The sequence below is a fragment of the Danio rerio genome, chromosome 6 (assembly GCF_049306965.1).
Source record: "Danio rerio strain Tuebingen ecotype United States chromosome 6, GRCz12tu, whole genome shotgun sequence".
Taxonomy (NCBI): domain Eukaryota; kingdom Metazoa; phylum Chordata; class Actinopteri; order Cypriniformes; family Danionidae; genus Danio; species Danio rerio.
In genome coordinates, this window is record NC_133181.1 from 26,745,308 (window position 1) to 26,755,886 (window position 10,579).

The window sequence follows — 10,579 nt, forward strand, 5'->3', positions numbered from 1 at the left end:
CAGTCTTGTTGAGGCTAGCCTACTCCTAATTGAGTGGAGGAACTATGACGTCAATTTGTATGCAAAAACCCGGAAGCGAGTTAGAATTTTAGCAGTTCCGGTTCCTTCGTCCCAAAGTCAATGGGTTTTCTCGATGGGGTTTCAGTAAAATCGCTTAAATAAGGTTCGTGGCAAACACAAACTCAAAATACTTTCACGTTTTGTTCTGCGACATAAAACACATCACTTACAGCACACTCTTGAATTTTTGAATGGGTTATGCTTCTTTTAAAAGACGCTTGCTATCAAGTTGCTAAATGGGACTACAGGCGGCGTCGGAGACATTATACGTCATCGAGCTGATCTGGTCTGGAGCGCAGCTCGCTCGTGTTGGGCATTTGGATTAGTCTGTTATTTAGGTGTTTTCATGAATAGTATTATATAGTTTGTAGTATTATTCTAATTGGGAATTCAGATTGTGTGTAGATATTTCCTTCACTTGTAAAGGCTGACGAGACAGATTCATTTGCTAATCATTTATGCTAATTAAACAATATTATGAAGATAACGTTACCGCCTACTAGTGCAGCCGGTCTCTCTCCTGCTCTCAGTAATGCAAACGTATGAATAAACGTGTAGAACTACATGCATGTAGGTCAGTAAATGGTGAGTGCATTTTCATTTTTTTTAGGGTGAACTATCTCTTTAGGGACTCCATACTTTGGTTGCCAAATCCAATAAAACCAGGTCTAATGGACCTTGTGCCATGCTAAGCAAGCGTCTCTCTCTTTATAGACGTCCGACCGTTTAAGCACTCTTTGGTTGTCAAAAATAAAAAGACACAAATAAATTGTAGTGATGAGACCCTCTATTTAGGATATAAATTTGCCATACATATAATATTTTTAGGTGACGCAGTAGGTAGTGCCGTTGCCTCACAGCAGGAAGGTCACTGGTTCGAGCCTCAGCTGGGTCAGCTACCGTTTCTGTGTGGAGTTTGCATGTTCTCCCTGCATTCGCGTGGGTTTTCCTCCGGGTGCTCCGGTTTCCCCCACAAGTCCAAAGACATGCGGTACAGGTGAATTGGGTGGGCTAAGTTTTCCGTAGTGTATGAGTGTGACTGAGTGTGTGTGTGTGTGTGTGTGTGGATGTTTCCCAGAGATGGGTTGCGGCCGGAAGGTCATCCGCTGCGTAAAAATTGTGCTGGATAAGTTGGCAGGTTAATTCCATGGTGGCGTGTAATAATAAAGGGACCAAGCCGAAAAGAAAATGAAGGAAAAATATTTTTCAGATGCTTGAACTGTTATTGTCACCCTGAATGACCTTTTAGGGGATGTTTGGTGTCTTTTATTTAATTAGTTGTTTTGATGAGTGAAAACCTCCCCTTCAGTGTGTCTTTATGCCATGACCTATGTACTTTTTCAAAGGTCAAAAAGGTACTTTCAAGAACAACATTGGCTTATTTTTTTGAGCCCCTCCAAATCATGCTAACAAAAAATGCTGAAAATACCACAATAAGTTCTACTTTACTACTGACCATATTTAAATGCCACAGTTTGACTTCTGACAGATCGGAGCTTTAGTGTGACATCAGTTAAAGCTGCACTAGGTGATCTGCCAAAATGCTAACTGGTTAGCATAATATTTCAAATACAATCCCTCCCTTGCTGTCCAAAGCCACGCCTCCTGAAATCACCAACGCGCACACTAAAGATGACGGACCCACTAGATCATGTCGCTCGCCAGTTAGAAAACTTGATAGTACTTTAAAAATACCACAATTCTGAACGAAAAACTGCATTATATCTAGCACGTTTTCAGTTAGCAAGCAAAACTTGTCATGATGTGCAATATTTCATGCATGCAAGGATCGCATGCAAATAAAGAGCCATCGGCCCTTAATTTTTGTCATAGAATTGTGTATTAGATTAGATTGTACGTCAGATCAACAGCACAGACTGAACTTATAGCACCAGGTTAAACTTTCTGACCCCTTTATGGTAATCAAATTGAAAATGAACACAGGCCACAACTGACCATTGAGGATGATCTCCAAAATTAAACCAATGGACTTGTCCTGAACACATGCTGTCCACCAGTCTCCTTGAGGTTAGGTTATTAATATTAAATTAAAGAAATGAATAAATGATTATACACACTATGTAGCCCATGACTGTTAAGACTGTTGCACTCTTTGTGTTGGCAATATGCTCATGTTTATATAGGCCTATTGTTATGTGTGCAACATTTGTATATTTATAGCCACCTCTGAGAAATGTCGGGGTCACAATGGTTTTAAGAAAAGACTTAAAAAGTCATACAATTGAAATAGTGACTGACACCTGCAGAAACCATGGTTGTGATGTTCCATTCCACTATAGACATGGTTACATCAAAACGAGTATTAAATATTAAGCCAAAAATATAAAACCGAATTATGTATACGCTACTATTTTTATAAAGTGATATGTGCAAATAAAAATACACACTTTTGTCTTTGCAGACTTTTCATCTTTGCATTAACTTGTGCTGTATTACAGTTTTTTTTCAGTCGCTTTGGTAAACTTCTCAGATTTGAAATTTGCTGAGCAGTGAGTGCATTTCTCAAAACAGCACATACAAATAGCCAAACAGCATGGATTACCTGCAAAGGCCAGTCTCTTGCTTAAAGTCCTTGGTTCATCTCTCAATGAACATGTCAGTGCCGTCAGAATGACAAGTCCTTGTGTCATTGTGTACGGATAAGACAGTCAAATTACTTACTCATGTTGTCAATGTAACAGCGTACTCTGGATGGACGCCCTCATGTAAGCTACGGCTAATTTATTTCATTTTTTTGCGGCTTGTACTGTGATTCGTTGCCAGATCATGTCATTGTGATACAGAAAGAAAAAGACAGCACTCCATAGGACAAAGAAAACAAACCCAAAACAAAAGTAGAAATGTGAACATAGGACAATCTCCTTTCAGATACACCTCACCTTCATTAGACAAAGTCCAGATTGACCTGGGAGCAATTTACCAATTATAGATTTAGAAAAAAACGTCTAATGGAAATGTACAGAAAAATGCATTATGACTAAATATTATGACAACTTGTTCCACTTCTTTTATATATAATATATAACTTGACATTAACTTTTTTCTCACACCCCACTGGTCATTTTTACGAGACAAAATTTGGTTGTTGAAAACTGTAAATTTGACTTTTGCATGCAAAAAGTACTTGAGTAGGAGACATTTTACTCGATTTGGGTAGTTAAAATAACTCTGACTACCAATATAATGATATAGGTAGCCTATATCTGCTGTAGTAACTTAAAACCTACAGTAGTTTGACAAAAAAAAAAAAAGAAAAAAAGACCAAAACAATACCCATTCTTGTCTTAAGGAAATTTTTATTGAGCAATTTTTTGAAGAACAGTAAGTTCATGACATGTTAAATATATAGTATATTCTGCTGGTTTTAAACACATACGTAATAATAAATACAGTCATGTAACATCCATAACATTACCATTATGTCTTAGGACATCTTTGATTAACTTTTTACTACCTTCCCCAAATGTTGACTAATGAAGGTACATTTTTAACAACTATTTACTTGTTAGGCTACTTTATTGTCAAACCACGTTGCGTACAAATGCATTCAACAGACCTGTATGACAGTGTATTGCTGTACATGACAAATAAAAACAAGAGACAGGTGTTTTGAAAGAGAAGTTTATTTTGAACTTACCTTGGTCAATTTCTAGGAGCAGCCCCGAGAGAACTGACAACACCGAGCGAGAACCGCCGTGCTTTATAGGAATGCATATGCAAATGTTTACATGGCGACGTCACTGCTGGGAGTCTCGTTGTCATGGTGAGCGCTGAGGAGAGCACGCCTCCCATTGGACCAAACAGGCTCGGGAATCTCCGTCACGGCGTGACGGCGAGTTGCGGACAAAAACATATTAAATATACTGAATATATATTTTTACTTTTTTTTTTTTTTTTTTTTTGGTGCCGTGTGTTATTCTGGGATGCAGTAGAATAGGGAGACAGATGATTATAATTAAAGACCAATGACTCTGACAAACTCCTAGTGGTGGTAAGCTTCTTATTATCCAAGATCGCCATCTAGCGGTCACATAACCTAATAGCATGTTACTTGCTACTCCACTACATCATGCCCGTAGCCGGGGTGGGGGCATGCCTAGCCCTAACCTAAACGTAAACCCAATTAGTACCTTACTAATTATTAACAAACAGCTAGTTAGTTTATTATGCTAGTAGTGTTAGTTTAATTGTTTGTTAATGCTGTGAATTGTGACCTAAACTGAAAAAGTGTTGCCAAAAGGTCCAGCATTTGTCCTTTTAATTATTTTATGTAATTGAATATTATATATTTATCAAATAATGAATATAATATATTTATATTCAATATATATTCCTGTCACGTCTGTGTTTTTGAGGCTGTTTGCTCACTTCATTCGTTTTTTTTTTTTTTTTTTTTCTGATCAGATATCCATCCGATCGCTCAAACCACTTCAGAAGGTCATCTGGGATGCGTTCCAGATGAAACTGGACAGGTCTAATCATAACCTGAAATGAGCTTAAGTGAGAATTGGTGTCTGCACTGCAGTTCGTTGGCCTATGCTAAAGCACGTAGTTCAATAGGCCTAGATGTAGACTAAATGAGCAGTCAGTCTTGTTGAGGCTAGCCTACTCCTAATTGAGTGGAGGAACTATGACGTCAATTTGTATGCAAAAACACGGAAGCGAGTTAGAATTTTAGCAGTTCCGGTTCCTTCGTCCCAAAGTCAATGGGTTTTCTCGATGGGGTTTCAGTAAAATCGCTTAAATAAGGTTCGTGGCAAACACAAACTCAAAATACTTTCACGTTTTGTTCTGCGACATAAAACACATCACTTACAGCACACTCTTGAATTTTTGAATGGGTTATGCTTCTTTTAAAAGACGCTTGCTATCAAGTTGCTAAATGGGACTACAGGCGGCGTCGGAGACATTATACGTCATCGAGCTGATCTGGTCTGGAGCGCAGCTCGCTCGTGTTGGGCATTTGGATTAGTCTGTTATTTAGGTGTTTTCATGAATAGTATTATATAGTTTGTAGTATTATTCTAATTGGGAATTCAGATTGTGTGTAGATATTTCCTTCACTTGTAAAGGCTGACGAGACAGATTCATTTGCTAATCATTTATGCTAATTAAACAATATTATGAAGATAACGTTACCGCCTACTAGTGCAGCCGGTCTCTCTCCTGCTCTCAGTAATGCAAACGTATGAATAAACGTGTAGAACTACATGCATGTAGGTCAGTAAATGGTGAGTGCATTTTCATTTTTTTTAGGGTGAACTATCTCTTTAGGGACTCCATACTTTGGTTGCCAAATCCAATAAAACCAGGTCTAATGGACCTTGTGCCATGCTAAGCAAGCGTCTCTCTCTTTATAGACGTCCGACCGTTTAAGCACTCTTTGGTTGTCAAAAATAAAAAGACACAAATAAATTGTAGTGATGAGACCCTCTATTTAGGATATAAATTTGCCATACATATAATATTTTTAGGTGACGCAGTAGGTAGTGCCGTTGCCTCACAGCAGGAAGGTCACTGGTTCGAGCCTCAGCTGGGTCAGCTACCGTTTCTGTGTGGAGTTTGCATGTTCTCCCTGCATTCGCGTGGGTTTTTCTCCATGTGCTCCGGTTTCCCCCACAAGTCCAAAGACATGCGGTACAGGTGAATTGGGTGGGCTAAGTTTTCCGTAGTGTATGAGTGTGACTGAGTGTGTGTGTGTGTGTGTGGATGTTTCCCAGAGATGGGTTGCGGCCGGAAGGTCATCCGCTGCGTAAAAATTGTGCTGGATAAGTTGGCAGGTTAATTCCACGGTGGCGTGTAATAATAAAGGGACCAAGCCGAAAAGAAAATGAAGGAAAAATATTTTTCAGATGCTTGAACTGTTATTGTCACCCTGAATGACCTTTTAGGGGATGTTTGGTGTCTTTTATTTAATTAGTTGTTTTGATGAGTGAAAACCTCCCCTTCAGTGTGTCTTTATGCCATGACCTATGTACTTTTTCAAAGGTCAAAAGGGTACTTTCAAGAACAACATTGGCTTATTTTTTTGAGCCCCTCCAAATCATGCTAACAAAAAATGCTGAAAATACCACAATAAGTTCTACTTTACTACTGACCATATTTAAATGCCACAGTTTGACTTCTGACAGATCGGAGCTTTAGTGTGACATCAGTTAAAGCTGCACTAGGTGATCTGCCAAAATGCTAACTGGTTAGCATAATATTTCAAATACAATCCCTCCCCTGCTGTCCAAAGCCACGCCTCCTGAAATCACCAACGCGCACACTAAAGATGACGGACCCACTAGATCATGTCGCTCGCCAGTTAGAAAACTTGATAGTACTTTAAAAATACCACAATTCTGAACGAAAAACTGCATTATATCTAGCACGTTTTCAGTTAGCAAGCAAAACTTGTCATGATGTGCAATATTTCATGCATGCAAGGATCGCATGCAAATAAAGAGCCATCGGCCCTTAATTTTTGTCATAGAATTGTGTATTAGATTAGATTGTACGTCAGATCAACAGCACAGACTGAACTTATAGCACCAGGTTAAACTTTCTGACCCCTTTATGGTAATCAAATTGAAAATGAACACAGGCCACAACTGACCATTGAGGATGATCTCCAAAATTAAACCAATGGACTTGTCCTGAACACATGCTGTCCACCAGTCTCCTTGAGGTTAGGTTATTAATATTAAATTAAAGAAATGAATAAATGATTATACACACTATGTAGCCCATGACTGTTAAGACTGTTGCACTCTTTGTGTTGGCAATATGCTCATGTTTATATAGGCCTATTGTTATGTGTGCAACATTTGTATATTTATAGCCACCTCTGAGAAATGTCGGGGTCACAATGGTTTTAAGAAAAGACTTAAAAAGTCATACAATTGAAATAGTGACTGACACCTGCAGAAACCATGGTTGTGATGTTCCATTCCACTATAGACATGGTTACATCAAAACGAGTATTAAATATTAAGCCAAAAATATAAAACCGAATTATGTATACGCTACTATTTTTATAAAGTCATATGTGCAAATAAAAATACACACTTTTGTCTTTGCAGACTTTTCATCTTTGCATTAACTTGTGCTGTATTACAGTTTTTTTTCAGTCGCTTTGGTAAACTTCTCAGATTTGAAATTTGCTGAGCAGTGAGTGCATTTCTCAAAACAGCACATACAAATAGCCAAACAGCATGGATTACCTGCAAAGGCCAGTCTCTTGCTTAAAGTCCTTGGTTCATCTCTCAATGAACATGTCAGTGCCGTCAGAATGACAAGTCCTTGTGTCATTGTGTACGGATAAGACAGTCAAATTACTTACTCATGTTGTCAATGTAACAGCGTACTCTGGATGGACGCCCTCATGTAAGCTACGGCTAATTTATTTCATTTTTTTGCGGCTTGTACTGTGATTCGTTGCCAGATCATGTCATTGTGATACAGAAAGAAAAAGACAGCACTCCATAGGACAAAGAAAACAAACCCAAAACAAAAGTAGAAATGTGAACATAGGACAATCTCCTTTCAGATACACCTCACCTTCATTAGACAAAGTCCAGATTGACCTGGGAGCAATTTACCAATTATAGATTTAGAAAAAAACGTCTAATGGAAATGTACAGAAAAATGCATTATGACTAAATATTATGACAACTTGTTCCACTTCTTTTATATATAATATATAACTTGACATTAACTTTTTTCTCACACCCCACTGGTCATTTTTACGAGACAAAATTTTGTTGTTGAAAACTGTAAATTTGACTTTTGCATGCAAAAAGTACTTGAGTAGGAGACATTTTACTCGATTTGGGTAGTTAAAATAACTCTGACTACCAATATAATGATATAGGTAGCCTATATCTGCTGTAGTAACTTAAAACCTACAGTAGTTTGACAAAAAAAAAAAGAAAAAAAGACCAAAACAATACCCATTCTTGTCTTAAGGAAATTTTTATTGAGCAATTTTTTGAAGAACAGTAAGTTCATGACACGTTAAATATATAGTATATTCTGCTGGTTTTAAACATACATACGTAATAATAAATACAGTCATGTAACATCCATAACATTACCATTATGTCTTAGGACATCTTTGATTAACTTTTTACTACCTTCCCCAAATGTTGACTAATGAAGGTACATTTTTAACAACTATTTACTTGTTAGGCTACTTTATTGTCAAACCACGTTGCGTACAAATGCATTCAACAGACCTGTATGACAGTGTATTGCTGTACATGACAAATAAAAACAAGAGACAGGTGTTTTGAAAGAGAAGTTTATTTTGAACTTACCTTGGTCAATTTCTAGGAGCAGCCCCGAGAGAACTGACAACACCGAGCGAGAACCGCCGTGCTTTATAGGAATGCATATGCAAATGTTTACATGGCGACGTCACTGCTGGGAGTCTCGTTGTCATGGTGAGCGCTGAGGAGAGCACGCCTCCCATTGGACCAAACAGGCTCGGGAATCTCCGTCACGGCGTGACGGCGAGTTGCGGACAAAAACATATTAAATATACTGAATATATATTTTTACTTTTTTTTTTTTTTTTTTTTTGGTGCCGTGTGTTATTCTGGGATGCAGTAGAATAGGGAGACAGATGATTATAATTAAAGACCAATGACTCTGACAAACTCCTAGTGGTGGTAAGCTTCTTATTATCCAAGATCGCCATCTAGCGGTCACATAACCTAATAGCATGTTACTTGCTACTCCACTACATCATGCCCGTAGCCGGGGTGGGGGCATGCCTAGCCCTAACCTAAACGTAAACCCAATTAGTACCTTACTAATTATTAACAAACAGCTAGTTAGTTTATTATGCTAGTAGTGTTAGTTTAATTGTTTGTTAATGCTGTGAATTGTGACCTAAACTGAAAAAGTGTTGCCAAAAGGTCCAGCATTTGTCCTTTTAATTATTTTATGTAATTGAATATTATATATTTATCAAATAATGAATATAATATATTTATATTCAATATATATTCCTGTCACGTCTGTGTTTTTGAGGCTGTTTGCTCACTTCATTCGTTTTTTTTTTTTTTTTTTTTTTCTGATCAGATATCCATCCGATCGCTCAAACCACTTCAGAAGGTCATCTGGGATGCGTTCCAGATGAAACTGGACAGGTCTAATCATAACCTGAAATGAGCTTAAGTGAGAATTGGTGTCTGCACTGCAGTTCGTTGGCCTATGCTAAAGCACGTAGTTCAATAGGCCTAGATGTAGACTAAATGAGCAGTCAGTCTTGTTGAGGCTAGCCTACTCCTAATTGAGTGGAGGAACTATGACGTCAATTTGTATGCAAAAACACGGAAGCGAGTTAGAATTTTAGCAGTTCCGGTTCCTTCGTCCCAAAGTCAATGGGTTTTCTCGATGGGGTTTCAGTAAAATCGCTTAAATAAGGTTCGTGGCAAACACAAACTCAAAATACTTTCACGTTTTGTTCTGCGACATAAAACACATCACTTACAGCACACTCTTGAATTTTTGAATGGGTTATGCTTCTTTTAAAAGACGCTTGCTATCAAGTTGCTAAATGGGACTACAGGCGGCGTCGGAGACATTATACGTCATCGAGCTGATCTGGTCTGGAGCGCAGCTCGCTCGTGTTGGGCATTTGGATTAGTCTGTTATTTAGGTGTTTTCATGAATAGTATTATATAGTTTGTAGTATTATTCTAATTGGGAATTCAGATTGTGTGTAGATATTTCCTTCACTTGTAAAGGCTGACGAGACAGATTCATTTGCTAATCATTTATGCTAATTAAACAATATTATGAAGATAACGTTACCGCCTACTAGTGCAGCCGGTCTCTCTCCTGCTCTCAGTAATGCAAACGTATGAATAAACGTGTAGAACTACATGCATGTAGGTCAGTAAATGGTGAGTGCATTTTCATTTTTTTTAGGGTGAACTATCTCTTTAGGGACTCCATACTTTGGTTGCCAAATCCAATAAAACCAGGTCTAATGGACCTTGTGCCATGCTAAGCAAGCGTCTCTCTCTTTATAGACGTCCGACCGTTTAAGCACTCTTTGGTTGTCAAAAATAAAAAGACACAAATAAATTGTAGTGATGAGACCCTCTATTTAGGATATAAATTTGCCATACATATAATATTTTTAGGTGACGCAGTAGGTAGTGCCGTTGCCTCACAGCAGGAAGGTCACTGGTTCGAGCCTCAGCTGGGTCAGCTACCGTTTCTGTGTGGAGTTTGCATGTTCTCCCTGCATTCGCGTGGGTTTTTCTCCATGTGCTCCGGTTTCCCCCACAAGTCCAAAGACATGCGGTACAGGTGAATTGGGTGGGCTAAGTTTTCCGTAGTGTATGAGTGTGACTGAGTGTGTGTGTGTGTGTGTGGATGTTTCCCAGAGATGGGTTGCGGCCGGAAGGTCATCCGCTGCGTAAAAATTGTGCTGGATAAGTTGGCAGGTTAATTCCACGGTGGCGTGTAATAATAAAGGGACCAAGCCGAAAAGAAAATG